We start from the raw sequence: 15,337 nt of genomic DNA on the forward strand, positions 1-15,337 counted from the left end.
ATATTGTGTGGTACTTGAACTTGTTAAATGTGCACAGGATGCTTCATGTGACACTTGTACTAGGATCACTTGATTTGCTCCCACAGCTGCCCCATGTGGTCTTATGCGACATAACCGGGGTCAGGTTGACCTGCTAGATGACTAACATTGCCGAGTGCCAGCCAGAAAGGGCAACCTGAATTATTTGGTACTGCCATCCCTCATTGCAAGGGCAACCACCTTAATGTTTATTAATCCAATGAGATGCTCACTTTATAATTAGCCTGGGAGCTACATCAAAGGTCTAATTGTATCTCTGACAGCAAGAGAGTGAGCTTTGCTGAGCCTTGAAACTCTCTTAACACATTCTTAGGAGCTACAGCTTTGTAGCTATTGGTTGGTGGCTGTGAGAGTTAAAAAAAAAAAAAAAGCAGTCATGCTATTGCAACAGTGATTGCCTCAGCCTCTCCTTTCAGTTAATGAAGTGTTGAAAGTTCAAGACCTAAGTTATTTGCGGAACTAACAAGACCCAACAGAATACTTGCTAGAATGAAGGCTTTAGGATTTAAAGCTTATGCACAATATGCCATCAGGACTGCTTTTTGGATGCATTTACTAGTTCACTATAATTTATTTATTCTTGCATATTTTTGGATCACATAAAGTGCAGGCTACTTGCAAGCAAAGATAGTGCCTCCTGTTTCTCCACTGTGCTGATATACAGCCTTGTTCGTTATAAGTGACCAGAACAGCTTGGTGAGTAATAGCAGGATGCAATCTGCATACTTATCTTCTTCTATTATTTATGTATTTTATTAGCATCAAAATTTCTGCTCTTCCAAAGAGAAATTCTTGGCCCCCTTCTCGCCTTCTTAATGGCTGGGGTAGACAATTAAAGCAATCCCTCAAAGAAGTTTGGATGAATTCCCATGATTCCATAATTGACTTTTCTAGAAAAACAAAGGGGTGAAGATTATCTAAAATGTTCCATTCTCTTCCAGGATATTTCAGTGCTGGATGTGGGTACTGTGACAATAGAAAGAGGCACTAAGGGACTGAACTCTTTTCAGCACTGGTTTCAGGAGAAAAGTTTACTCTTCAGTTTCCCCTGAATCATACATATTCTATGGGACTCAAGAAGTAATATATCTGGGAGTTCCCATCGTGGCACAGCGGAAATGAATCTGACTAGGAACCATGAGGTTTCAGGTTCGATCCCTGGCCCCCCTCAGTGGGTAAAGGGTCCAGCGTTGCCGTGAGCTGTGGTATAGTTTACAGTCGTGGCTTGAATCTGCCGTTGCTGTCGCTGTGGTGTAGGCCGGCAGCTGTAGGTCCGATTAGACCCCTAGCCTGGGAATCTCCTTATGCCATGGGTGCGGCCTTAAAAAAGACAAGAGACAAAAATAAATAAATAAATAATATGTCTGGATATAACTTTGTAAAGTTTTTCCTGTAAAAACTCCATCATTTCATATATCTTATACGATGATAGAACTAGGATAGTAAAGCAGTCTTTAAGGAATATTACCCATTGACTATCCTGGCTATAGTGTAAATGAGTGTGAATATAGAACCAAGCCTACAGTATTACAAGATGTGTTTTATTCTGACCACCCCTGGACACAACTGCTTGTTGTATAAACATGGCAGGTTAAAAAGAACAAGAGCAATCCCCAGTGTTCACAGAGCATCACTGGAGGCCAGCTACTGTGCCAACAACTTTACATGCAGTGACTCATTTAATCTTCACGATAATGCTATAAAGTTGGTATCATTTTTTACCCACTTTACAGATGGGGAAACAAAGGTGCAGAAAGGTGTTAACACATATTACCAAAGATTTTCAACTAGTACACACAAAAATGGACTCAAGCCCAGACTTACCTGACTCTAGAGCCCTTCTTCTAACCCCTCATATACTGCGTGACCCTTCTAAACTAAGCTTCCTCTAAGTGACAAATAGAAATAAAAGTGTTGCCTGTACCAGAATCACACTGTAAAGGTGAAAACCAAAAAAATAAATGCTCTCATCGACTTGGCATATACAGTTTTTCTAATCTTGTAAATATTGTTTTCACATCTTAAGGGGTTTTTTAATACCAGAATAGGCTGAGGAGTAACACGGATTTAACACAGTTTCATAGGGACAGTCTACAGCAGAGGTGAAGGGAGAATTTATATTTATTGTGACCCCCAAAGTTACATTCAATTTAGTAGACTTTGCTGCATGCATGCCTTAAATTATTTAGAGAGCAATTAAATACAAGTCTGTTCTCCCATCAATAGCCATGGGGATTTTGAAGGGATAAACCCTACTCCCATCCTGGTTATAATCCAACTTCTCCTTGTGCTTCATGACTTTACATAGTTGAATCAAAATGTAGATACAATTGTTAATTCTATATACTTGGCACTGTAAGCATCTCCCCTTCTTCCTGCAGAGTCTTATGATTTGCAAAGTATTTTAGGTACTTAATGCTGATGTGCATCAGGCAAATGTGTCATCATTGTTGAACATTTTCTTTTCCCTCTCTCTCTCTGTTAGTGTATCTGAAATGACCATCTTGTTATATATAACTCATTTTTCTTCCTTCCTTTCTTTCCCTCTTTCCCTTCCTCCCTCCTTCCCTTTTCCCCTTCTCCCTTATTTCTCTCTCTTTCATTAAGATAAATTTTGAAAAGTGATCAAAGGAAAAGGATATTTCTGCAATTCTTGAAACCACTTGCCAAATTAGTTACCCAGAATGCTGTACCAATTTATGCTGAAATCAGCAACATATAGGAGCTCCATTTCATTTTATCCTTACCAGAACTGTTCATTGTAAAAATTTTTTTTTGTCTTTCGTCTTTTGTCTTTTTAGGACTGCACCTGTGGCGTATGGAGGCTCGCAGGCTAGGGGTCAAATAGGAACTGTAGCTGCCGGCCTATGCCACAATTACAGCATCTTGGGATCTGAGCTGCATCTGCAACTCATACCACAGCTCACAGCAATGCCAGATCCTCAACCCACCGAGCAAGGCCAGGGGTTGAACTTGTGTCCTCATGGTTACCAATCATGTTTGCCAACCACTGAGCCACAATGGGAACTCCTGTTCATTACAATTTTAAACTTAAAGTAGTGATAGAGGGCTTCCTCATTAGGAAAAACAGTCCACCTTTTGGAGGGTTCCTTTTATACCATTAGAGCAGTTAATTTTTTTTTTTTTGGTCTTTTTGCCTTTTCTAGGGCCGCTCCCTCGGCATATGGAGGTTTCCACGCTAGGGGTCTAATCGGAGCTGTAGCCACCAGCAACAGCCACAGCAACGCAGGGTCCGAGCTGCTTCTGCGACCTACACCACAGCTCATGGCAATGCCAGATCCTTAACCCACTGAGCAAGGCCAGGGATCGAACCCTCAACCTCATGGTTCCTAGTCAGATTCATTAACCACTGCACCATGACAGGAACTCTGTTAATTTTTTGATAATTTAAAAAAAATGCTCAATAGTCCAGCAAAATCAGTTTATTCTCCACCATCCTTATCTGTCCAAGAGAGCTGAGCCATACAGTTCTATATGTCAAATTATTCCTCCTTGTTTGTCCACTCAAGACTTTACACTGCTACCTCAGTGTAGGAGAAGAAATTCCCTCGACTAGCTTTTTTCACACCACAGGCTGAACTTGCACTTAGAGGTTCCCATTTTCTTTCTCTCGATGTTACCCAATAGATACCACAAAATAACTGGCTGTAGAGAATTCTTGTGACTCTAATTACAAGAAGGGGACTAACCTCCAAAGAACCTGGTATTCTGGTGTATGAGTTAATCATCAACTAATACTGATTCAGTTTCACACGTTTCCCCTTCGATAAAGTTCTAGGCGAGGAGGAGAATGGACAAGAGTCAAACATGACTGAAAACTCATTTTTTGTAAACAGTGTTAAACAGCTATTTATTCAAAGGTTATATGGGAATAAGGTTTTGTTTCAGTTTTGAGAAATTTTTTTTCTGTGGCCACACTCATGGCAGATGGAAGTTCCCGGGCCAGGGACCAAACCTGTGCCACAGTAGTGACCTGAGCCACAGCAGTGACAATGCTGGATCCTCAATGCCCTGCACCATAAAGGAGCTTTAGGAAATTTTTGTATTTTGAAAAAATGTTGAACCTACAGTCAGATGGCAAGAATAATACCACAAGCAACTGAAGATTCTTTATCTATGTTCACTGTCAGTATTTTGCCACATTTACTCTTTCTCCTTTTCTTTCTTTTTCTGCCTATCTGCCTGTTTGCCTGTCTGCCTTCCTTCCTTCCTCCCTCCCTCCCTCCCTTCCTTCCTTTTCTTTTTTTCCTTTTAGAGCTGCACCTACAGTGTATGGAAGTTCCAATCTGCATCTGTGACCCACAGTGTGATTGTGGCAATGCCAGATCCTTAATCCACTAAGCAAGGCCAGGGATGGAACCCACATCCTCATGGATGCTATGTTGGGTTCTTAACCCACTGAACCACATGGGAACTCTTGTCCCTTTTTCTTTATGTAGCATTTTTTTTCCCGTCTTGAACCAGGGGAGAATAAGTTGTGTCTTGTCACTTTACCAACCTCCAAATACTTTAGCATGTATCTCCTAATAACAGGACATTCTTCTACCAACCACAAAATTATCACCATTCAGAAAATTTGTCATTGACATAATATTGTTGTCTAATATATAGTTCATACCCAGGGGGCTCAGTGTTTAAGGCATTAGACTGCTGTGCACCCCTCTGCCTGGCAAAGTGATAAAGCTATCTTTTTCTCCTTTAAAAAATAATAATATATAATTCATACCCATATTATTCCATTATTGTCCCAGTTGCTTTATACTTAAAAAAAGTCTAGGATTTTCCCAAGAATCATATATTTTCTTTACTTTCTTTTAATCTAGAACATTTTCTCCTTCTTTTTTTTTTTTTAAATTCTTTCATGACATAGAATTTTTAAAGTTTCCAGGTCCCTTTTCACTCTATCTTTTGGAATATAGAAGCAGTCTTTTTGACTGTCATATCAATCTACTTTTTTTAAAAAAATTTGCTATATATTGGAGTAAAGTCGATTTTCAATGTTGTGTTAGTTTCAGCTGTACAGCAATGTGGTTCAGTTATACATGTACATATACCCATTCTTTTTCAGATTCTTTTCCCATATAGGTTATTAGAGAATATTGAGTAGAGTTCCCTGTGCTGTAAGCAGGTCCTGCTGATTATCTATTTGATACATAGTAGTGTGGATATGTTAATCCCAACCTCCCAATATATCCATCTACTTTTGACATCATTTCTGTGTACCTTTCTTTAATGTCTTCCCCTGGACCCCTATGTCTCTGTATTGTCCACTCCTTTATCTAGAAAGTCCCTTTCTTGTCTTTCATCAATTTGGGGGCCTTTTTATTTGTTTGTTTTACACTTATTTTGCCCCATCCTTTTCTCTTTTTTTTTATAATTTATTTTATTTTTTTTATTTTTGCTATTTCTTTGGGCCGCTCCTGCGGCATATGGAGGTTCCCAGGCTAGGGGTTTAATCGGAGCTGTAGCCACCGGCCTACACCAGAGCCACAGCAACGTGGGATCCGAGCCTCGTCTGTGACCTACACCACAGCTCACAGCAACGCCGGATCGTTAACCCACTGAGCAAGGGCAGGGACCGAACCCGCAACCTCATGGTTCCTAGTCGGATTCGTTAACCACTGCGCCACGACGGGAACTCCCCCATCCTTTTCTTAACCAACTTTTCCCCTTCTCTGTAGGCAGTCATCTGTTTCCTTGAGATAATACTATTTTTAAACCCTGTAATTGGTTTGTTATTATTTGTTTTCTGACTCTCTGGCATCTCCCTTTAAGACTATGTGCTCCTGGAAAAGACAACTCTTTGTTTTATAAATACTTTCTAAAAGATTTTAATTTAGATCCTCCTTTAAGAACTGCACTTGCTCTCTCTCCTCTCTGTGCTCTCTTTCCTTCATGTGGCTCTTAATCAAAGTCCTCAAAGAACTAGACGTTTACTTTCATTTAAACAGAGTATCATACACCATCCTTAACTCTTTGGTAGAAAAAAATCATTTTGTCATATTTTGGGTTCAAAATTCATGAGATTCTATTTTTGTTAACACGAACCTTGATTTAAAGTTTAAAAGAAGGAAAACCAGCTTAACATACCTAAGCACACATACCTTTTGAAAAATGTCTGTTAAAAAATTGCATCCTGGAGTCCCACTGTGGCACAATGGGATCAGGGGTGTCTTGGGAGCACTGGGATGCAGGTTCAATCTCTTGCCCAGCACAGTGGGTTAAGGATCCAGTGTTGCCAAAGCCACATCATACATCGCAAATGCGGCTCAGATCTCATCCTGGCCTGGGAATTCCATATGTCACGGAGCAGCCAAAAAGGGGGAACAATTGCATTCTGATAATTTCAAGGTAGTTAAATACAGTCTCATTTGTCAGACCTAGAGGGGCCTCAGAGATAATTAATCTACTCCCCTCAGTCTTCAGACAAGGAAATTGAGAGAGCCCAAATCATTTAAGGTCATGATCAGTCAGTAGCAGAGACAGCCACCATAATATGATTCTCAGTTCGAAATGATGCCTTTTGCTCTCATTGTGTTCAATTTAATGTTTTCCTAGAAACAGCATTCAGTTATATAACAGAAATCATTGCAGAACATTTGGAAATATTTGACAATGAAAGGTTAAGAGGGCCAGTCACAACCTCATTAGCTGTATCCTTTGACTGCTTTAAAAATACAGTCTTGCTTTCATGGCTATAGCTACAGATTTAACCTTTATTGAATTGTTGCTTTGTACCAGGCACTGCTCTCTAAGTATTTACATATATCCACTCATTTAATATTTACAAGATCCCTTAAAATTGGCTTATTATTATCACCCCCAATTTACAAATGCAAAAACTGAGGCACAGAGAGTTTCACTAACTTGTCAAAGGTTATTTACTGATTGTGTCAAAGGTTACTTGGTGATTGTGATGGGTTGCGAACTCATTCAGTATGTTTCCAGGATTATGCATTTAACTGTTACGATATACTGCTTTTCTTTGTCTTAAGGCATACATGTGTTTGATGATTTATTACTGTCACCCAGTCAGTGAAGGAAATGGCAAGAGCTATCCCAAACTATCTTTGCCTCAAATTGGGATTTCCTCAATATCACAAATGTACAGTATTTGCCATTCTAAGAGGATTGCTGGTGAAATTCCTGGTGAGGTAAGACAGGGATTTGTCTATAGTCACACTGATTTGTCATATTGCTCTTCTTGCTCAAGTGAATTAGCAGTATTGCTGTCTATATTTTGTGTTCTATCATCCCTGATTATGGAATTGCTTTATTCCTTATGCAGTACCAACTCACTTGACTGTGCTAGAGACCAGATATTTATAACTTCTTAATACTTTCCTTTTATTTATTTATTTTTTGTCTTTTTGTCTTTTTAGGGGCTCACGTGGCATATGGAGATTCCCAAGTTAGGGGTCAAATCGAAGCTATAGCAGCTGGCCTATGCCACAGACATAGCAACACAGGGTCTGGGCCGCATATGCAATCTACACCACAGCTCAAGGCAACGCCAGACCCTTAACCCACTGAGCAGGGCCAGGGATAGAACCCGAGTCCTCATGGATAGTAGTTGGGTTCGTTAACCACTGAGCCACAACAGGAATTCCAACACTCTCCTTTTAAAAATGGAAAATAACACTAAACTCTGTATGTATGGATAATTCAATCATTTTCATCAAAGTAGTAATAATGTCAGTATGGCTATTACCATAAAAATTTACTTTAAAGGTTATTAAGACTAGAAATAACTTAAAGCCAATGACTATGTAGACAACAGAAAATAGAGTTTTTAGTCAAGAGTATGATGTCTGAACTAAATTATCAGTTGGGCTTGACCTAACAACAGAATACATTTGGAGCTGATGGCTTAAGTCCTGAATGTTTCAGACATCTCTGGAAAGATGAACTCTAGTCTATTATACTTGTTGAATAATGTATTTCACCATAGTGATCCTTTGTTAAATTTAAGGCAAGCAGGAAATGATACTTAAAAAGTTGGAAGAACTGGGCTGAATTTCACAAGGTCGTGCTTCTGTCTGCCTCCTTAGCTACGTTCTAACTCACAGACGAAGAATACCTCAAGATGAGAAGAGACACGGGGCCTCCTGAGACTGGCTAGGAACCTGAAGCCTCACCTTGAGCTAGGTTTGACACTAACACATAATTTTTCCCAGCAATCTGGGGAATGAGAATGGTCACTAACAGCTTGGAATGACTACTTATACAAAAGCCACTGGCATCTCTAATAAAATCCCCCCTGCTGTTTTGGGGGATGGCCTACACAGCAGGTAATTACAGCTGCTAGGCCAGAATGTAAGTCAGCCAAGACTTTATCTCAATAGCATGTCTTGCGTGAAAAATGAAGTGTAAGAGTCAAGCTCAGGAAGAGTTCATGGCTGAGCAAGTTTCTGGAAAAAAAGACTTGAATAGAAAGAGGAAAAAAGAGTAATAGCAGAGGAGAATGCCAGATGTAACCTTCTGTTTTGGTCTGGACACGATTAAAATTCCAAAATCTTATACCCCATATCCATCATAAATTCAGGAGGGAATCTTATATACCATTCTAAACATGCAAGGTAGTGCTACATTTTGTCGAGAGGACTTACTGTCAAAGAGCATCAAAGTGTGTGTTTGTTATCTGTGGCAAAGCCCAGGGATAGAGTCTAATACAAATATTAAGCAGTTCACTAAATTCCAGTGAGCAGTGGTTTCAAGTCAGCAGGAACTGCTTCTCAAGGGACAGGTGATAAAGAAGATAGCAATATTGGGACCTAATCAGACTGACAAACTTTTGCGCAGCAAAGGAAACCATTAAAAGAAAAAAACAACAAAAAAACCAAAAGACAACTTACAGAATGGGAGAAAACAGTTTCAAATGATGCAACTGACAAGGGCTTAATCTCTAAAATATACAAACAACTTATACAAAGCAACAGTAAAAAAGCAAACAACCCAGTGGAAAAATGGGCAAAAGACCTGAATAGTCATTTCTTCAAAGAAGATAAACAGATGGCCAACAAGCACATGAAAAAATGCTCAACATCACTGATTATTAGAGAAATGCAAATCAAAACTACCATGAGATATCACCTCTCACCAATCAGAATGGCCATCATTAATAAGTCCACAAATTACAAATGCTGGAGGAGGTGTGGGGAAAAGGGAACCCTCCTGCACTGTTGGGGGGAATGTAAGCTGGTATAGTCACTGTGGAAAACAGTATGGAGGTACCTTAGAAAACCTTACATAGAACTACCATATGATCCAGCGATCCCATTCTTGGGCATATATCCAGACAAAACTTTCCTTGAAAAAGACACATGAACCCATATGTTCATTGCAGCATTATTCACAATAGCCAAGCCATGGAAACAACCTAAATGTCCATCGACAGATGAATGGATTAGGAAGATGTAGTATATATAGACAATGGAATACTACTCAGCCATAAAAACGAACAAAATAATGCCATTTTCAGCAACATGGATGGAACTAGAGACTCTCATCCTGAGTGAAGTAAGTCAGAAAGAGAAAGACAAATACTGTATGATATCACTTATATCTGGAATCTAATATACGGCACAAATGAACCTTTCCACAGAAAAGAAAATGATGGACGTGGAGAACAGACTTGTTGTTGCCAAGGATGAGGGGGAGGGAGTGGGATGGAGTGGGAATTTGGGGTTAGTATATGCAAACTATTGCCTTTGGAATGGATTAGCAATGAGATCCTGCTGTGTAGCACTGAGAACTATGTCTAGTCACTTATGATGGAGCATGATAATGTGAGAAAAAAGAATGTGTCCTTGTATGTGTAACTGGGTCACCTTGCTGTACGTAGAAAACTGACAGAACACTGTAAACCAGCTATAATGGAAAAAATAAAAGTCATCATAAATGAAAAAAAAAAAAGAGGACAGCAATAAAATCCTCTCCGAGGAAGAGGTAGACAAAGGCTAAAGTTTAAAGGGTGATATGTGTTTAAAGGGTGATATGTGTTATATTAGGTGTCTGATCAGGGGGTCTTGGGAACATAGGGGGAAATTACCACCAGAATAAAAAATCTATATATTAGTTTTAGAAAGGGAAATATAGATTGAGATAGAAAAAGTGAATATAAAGTATACGTGAAGCAGTTTTATTTAAAATGGGATGAAAGGCATTCCCATGGTTGCTCAGTGGTAACAAACCTGACTAATAATCATGAGAATGAAGGTTTGAGGATTAGTTGGCCTCCCTCAGTGGGTTAAGGATCTGGCATTGCCATGAGCTGTGGTGTAGGTTGCAGACTCAGCTCAGATATGGTGTTGCTGTGGCTGTGGCATATGCCTGCAGCTGCAGCTCTGATTTGACTCCAAGCCTGGGAATGTCCTTATGCTGCACATGCAGCCCTAAAAAGCAAAATAAGATAAAATAAAATAAAATAAAGTGGCAGGAAAACCATTTTTTTAAATTTGTAAATTAAATTGCAAGAACTTAGGTTGATGTATGTCAACGTGGAATTTGGATAGTGTGAATACTAGGCTGTCCATTGTGATGCTTCTTGACTTATGAATGGCACATATATAAATATGTTTGTTGCTACTCTGGAAGCTGCTCTTCCTCTGGTGCCTACATTTGCTGTTCACTGTATCTCAGGACTCAAAGAACTTGGGGTGATAGTACTCAATATTGAGACAGTCCAGATTTTCAACTGCATGATTTTAAGTAGAATTTTTTGGATTTATCTGAGAACCTAAACTATGGGTTTAGTGTAAAAGAGATGTTTTAACTCCAATCAACTGATTTACACATGCATTTCAGAACACATTTTGTTTCTGATCTGAGTGTTTGTAAAACTCTTCTATGTGTGCTTATGAGAGAGAGGTGCTATGTTGTTCTTTATTAAGTGTGGATGTTTAGGGACCGCAGATGCTGTGTCCGTTTGAGCCTGTGGAGAGTGTTTATGTAAAAACAGAAGGCTTCCTCCCCTTATTCTTGGCTCAAGCCTAAGGAATTACATATCTCACTCCTGGCTTTTGACTTAATATCTCCCTTTGGCTCAAGTGAGACAATTTTCATATTTATGGGTTTGCATAAAGTAGATTTCCCAACTACCTACAATTTAATGGAGAGATTTATGACTTTAATTTTTGAAAAATTCCCAGAGAAAGTTCCAAAATTCTCTTAGCTATCCAGACTTCCCTAGCCACTTCTTAACCTGTCACTACTGCCCAGCCCTACTGGGGCCAGCATCGATTTCCCCACTGTGCTTCCAGGGAAAAGAGTCTATATTCCGCCGGCATCCTGATAGTGAGATGGCATAGGATTTAGTCTCTGGCATTGGTGACTTCAATTAATTTCCTGGTGTACCTTGATTTTTTAAGATTTAGCAGGTTTCTGTCCTTGTCCCTTCCTTCATTTTATCATTAGCTCATTAGCACCAGGTATCATATCAGTTTCCCAGGCGCCAGCCCATAAAGAGAGGGAGGTAGACGTCAGCCTCTGGCTTGGTTTCACGCAGCATTAAGACGTCTGTTTTCAACATCAATCATTCTTACCTTGTTTGGTGTCTCGAGTGGGAACAAAGCTTACGGAGCACAGATTACATATATTGCCTTATAGGACAGAGGCCTCAGGCAGAAAATAAGTCCTTATTCTTCATATTCTATAAGATACTTTTGTAACATTTCTACCATTTCATTGATTATATAAGCTCACCTACTAGGACAAGTGAAGGATAGATATGCCATTTTGAGTACTCAGAAAATAAGTTCCAGCTTATGCTCGAAACATGCTTCTTGGACAACCACACAAGGCACACAGAAGATTGTTGTCCTGAGAACTATCTTCCTGGACTTTTTTTTTTTTTTTAAATTTTATTTTTTTTTATCTTTTTGCCATTCTTGGGCCACTCCTGTGGCATATGTACGTTCCCACACTAGGGGTCGAATCGGAGCTGTAGCCACCAGCCTACCGGAGCCACAGCAACGCGGGATCCGAGGCCCGTCTGCAACCTACACCACAGCTCACGGCAACGCCGGATCCTTAAACCCACTAAGCAAGGCCAGGGATCGAACCCGCAACCTCATGGTTCCTAGTCGGATTCGTTAACCACTGAGTCATGATGGGAATTCCATATCTTCCTGGACTTTGAAAGCTCTGGTTTCCCACCTTCAGAAGTCTCAGTAACTTAAGATTCAAATATACCTGGTATTTAAAAATCAGCTCTCAGATGGTAGGTTTTTAGAATCCTGGGTTGATTAGAGTTCCTGTGAAGCACAGAACCTAACCATAGATATTGTGAAGACATATATGCCAAGCTCCAAAGAGTTGTTTCCACAGATTTGGCCATAGGAACTGGGCCTGGTTTGGTCGTTCCAGGGCTAGTGATGGTTCATAGAGATGCTCATGTTTCAAATTCAAGGATGTTAGAAATAGAATTGGGTTTGTAATTAGGACTTGGTTGATGAGGCACAACCAGGAGAAACAAAAGGAATAGAAGGACTGAAGTAGAAGCTGGTATGGGAAGAGACTGTGGCAAAAATGCAAGCAGGACAATTTATAAAGATATGCAGCAAACAAGATGTGATGAGGTCCTGGAACACTCAAGTCAAAAGTGAAGTCAGATCAAATTCCAATAAATAAGGAAAGAAAGGGGGAATATGAGGAACTGTATTAAAAAGGACAAGCCATAGAGATGTGGCCTCAGGAAGTGACTAATTGAACCGAAAGCATCTGACTGCAGCCATCTGGTCTTAGAAGAAGCTCATTGGATAGAAGGGACGTGCGAGGACTTCAGCAATGTTCATGTAGCCTCAAAAAATCGAGTGTTGTCACTGTGTCTCCTTTATTACAGTTCATAAAAAAACACAATGTCAATCTATGCTTAGTAGTGATTTCTACAGTCTTCACAGAGTTTTGTAGCATAGACTTGGATGCAGGGTAACAGACTCCTTTATCTTATTAAAGACTCAAGAATCTGGCTATAAGCCAAATTATCACCTTCTCACATTTATTAAATATCATTGTATTTACTGTTCATTATTTATAACGTGATGAAACTAGACAGGAACCTTTAAACTCTGGAACTTAAAGTTTGAGTCAGAATATTAAAGCATTCTAGGTCTGTTGAAGATACATAGTAAGCAAACACACACGCACACATGCAATGCAGTCCTGCAACATAGGCTTAAGATTTATTTTTTCATGAAGATAGTATTAGAGAAAATTCTTATAAACTAAAATTTTTATTTTAATTTGTATTAAGGCTTTACTGAAGGACAGTTGATTTACAGTGTTGTGATAATTTCTGCTGTATAACAAAATGATTGAGTTATAATGTACATACATCCATTCTCTTTCAGATTCTTTTCCCACATAGATTATCACACAATTCTCTTTAGAGTTCTCTGTGTTATACAACAGGTCCCTGTCGGTCAATCATTCCATACACCTCAGTGTGCATATGCCAATCCCACACCCCCAGTCCATCCCTCCCCTCCCCCAACCTGTCCCCTTTGGTAACCACAAGTTTTTCAAAGTCTGTGAGTCTGTTTCTGTTCTGCAAATAAGTTCGTTTGTATCCTTCTTTCAGATTACACATATAAATGATATCATATGATGCTTGTCTTTTCACTGTTTAACTTCCCTTAATATGATAATCTCTAGGTCCAGCCATGCTGCTGCAAATGGCATTCTTTCATTCAACAGAAAATTTTAGAAGCTTATCAAAAGGTGAGTATTCCAAGAGGATAGTGACAGTATAAAACCCTAAATACAAAGGTAGTGGGATGAGATAAATGACAGGAATGAAAGGTGACAATACTTGATTCATTTTCTTATTCATACATTCAGAAATTATGAAGTGCTACAGTGGATTGTTTCGTTTTCAGAGATGGCTGTAACAGTGCTCCCTCCTTAACGTGCTCTTTTTTTGGGGGGGTGTCCTGCAGGCGAGGTGTATGGAAGTGAAAGTTCCCAGGCGAGGGGTCAAATCGGAGCTACAGCTGCTAGCTTACATCACAGCCACAGCAATGCCAGATCTAAGCCAGATATATGATATCATTTATATAATGATGACAATGATTTTTGGCCAGGTTTGGGACATGTGGATGCTACTATTTAGAATAGAAGCCAAGACACAGAAGCAACCTAAATTCCACCAACAAATGAATGGACAAAGACGATGTGGGATGTATGTGTGTGTGTGTGTGTGTATATATATATATATAAATAGCTATATAAATACATATGTATTTATATATGTGTATCTACAATAGAATATTTCTCAGCCATAAAAAGAATGAAATATTGCCATTTGCAGCAACATGGATGGACACAGAGATTAGCATATTAAATGAAGTAAACCAGGCAGAGAAAGACAAATATCATATGTTACCACTTATATGTGGAATCTAAAACAAATACGAATTGAGTTATTTATAAAACAGAAACAGACTCACAGACATCAAAAAAAAAAACATATGGAGAGGGGGAAGGGAAGGGAGAGGGATAACTTAGGTGTATAGAATTAATAGATACACACCACTATATATAAAATAGATAAACAACAAGGATTTACTGCATAGTGCATGGAAATATACCCAATATATTGTAATAGCCTATAGTGGAAAAGAATCTGAAACTGTACAGCCGAAACTAACACAACATTGTAAATCAACTATAGTTTCATAAATACAATTAAAATGTCTTTTGCTGCAGCTTTTGTTGCTTGGAACCCAGCCACCATGCTGTACGGAAGCCCAAGCAGCCCCATGGAGAGGCCCATGTGAAGGACAACCAAGTGCCCTGACTGACAACCCCAGCAGAGCTCCTGGTTGTAATCTGATGGTCATGTGAGTGAAGCCATTTGGTATCTTCTACTTGTCCTTATGCCCCAGATGATACTACATGAAGCAGAAGAACTATTCAGTAAGACCACAGAATAAAGAGAAATTATAAACCTTTGTTGGTTTGAGCCAGTGGTTTGGGGAAGATTTGCTATCTGTATAATCTACATAATTCCAAGTGTTTGCTATGTGCCTGTCATTGGGCTAGTTGAAAAAAAAAAAAAAAGACAAAACATTCTCTTTCAAGAAACAGATAGAATTAATAGGTCAGCGGGAGAGACCTGCACATTAATTATGGACATACTGCATATGGACACATTCAATAGTAGCATATTCATGTACGGAAAGATCACGGTGAATGAGATGAAGAACACATCCTGGGTAGTTAGGAGAGGCTTCCAAAAGAAGGTAATAAGGTGTTTAAATAAGACATTATAGGTTAA

At 39.2% G+C, this 15,337-nt stretch overlaps 1 long non-coding RNA gene across 1 annotated transcript; it reads left to right on the forward strand.

Annotated features, from left to right (window-relative positions):
* The first annotated feature begins 564 nt into the window (after positions 1-564).
* On the forward strand, positions 565-14,895 carry LOC125137359 (uncharacterized). Its single transcript, XR_007137412.1, has 3 exons — positions 565-735; positions 13,714-13,779; positions 14,767-14,895. It is a non-coding gene; the product is annotated as an uncharacterized LOC125137359 (long non-coding RNA).
* Positions 14,896-15,337: the final 442 nt, after the last annotated feature.

The sequence above is a fragment of the Phacochoerus africanus genome, chromosome 10, assembly GCF_016906955.1.
Source record: "Phacochoerus africanus isolate WHEZ1 chromosome 10, ROS_Pafr_v1, whole genome shotgun sequence".
NCBI lineage: Eukaryota > Metazoa > Chordata > Mammalia > Artiodactyla > Suidae > Phacochoerus > Phacochoerus africanus.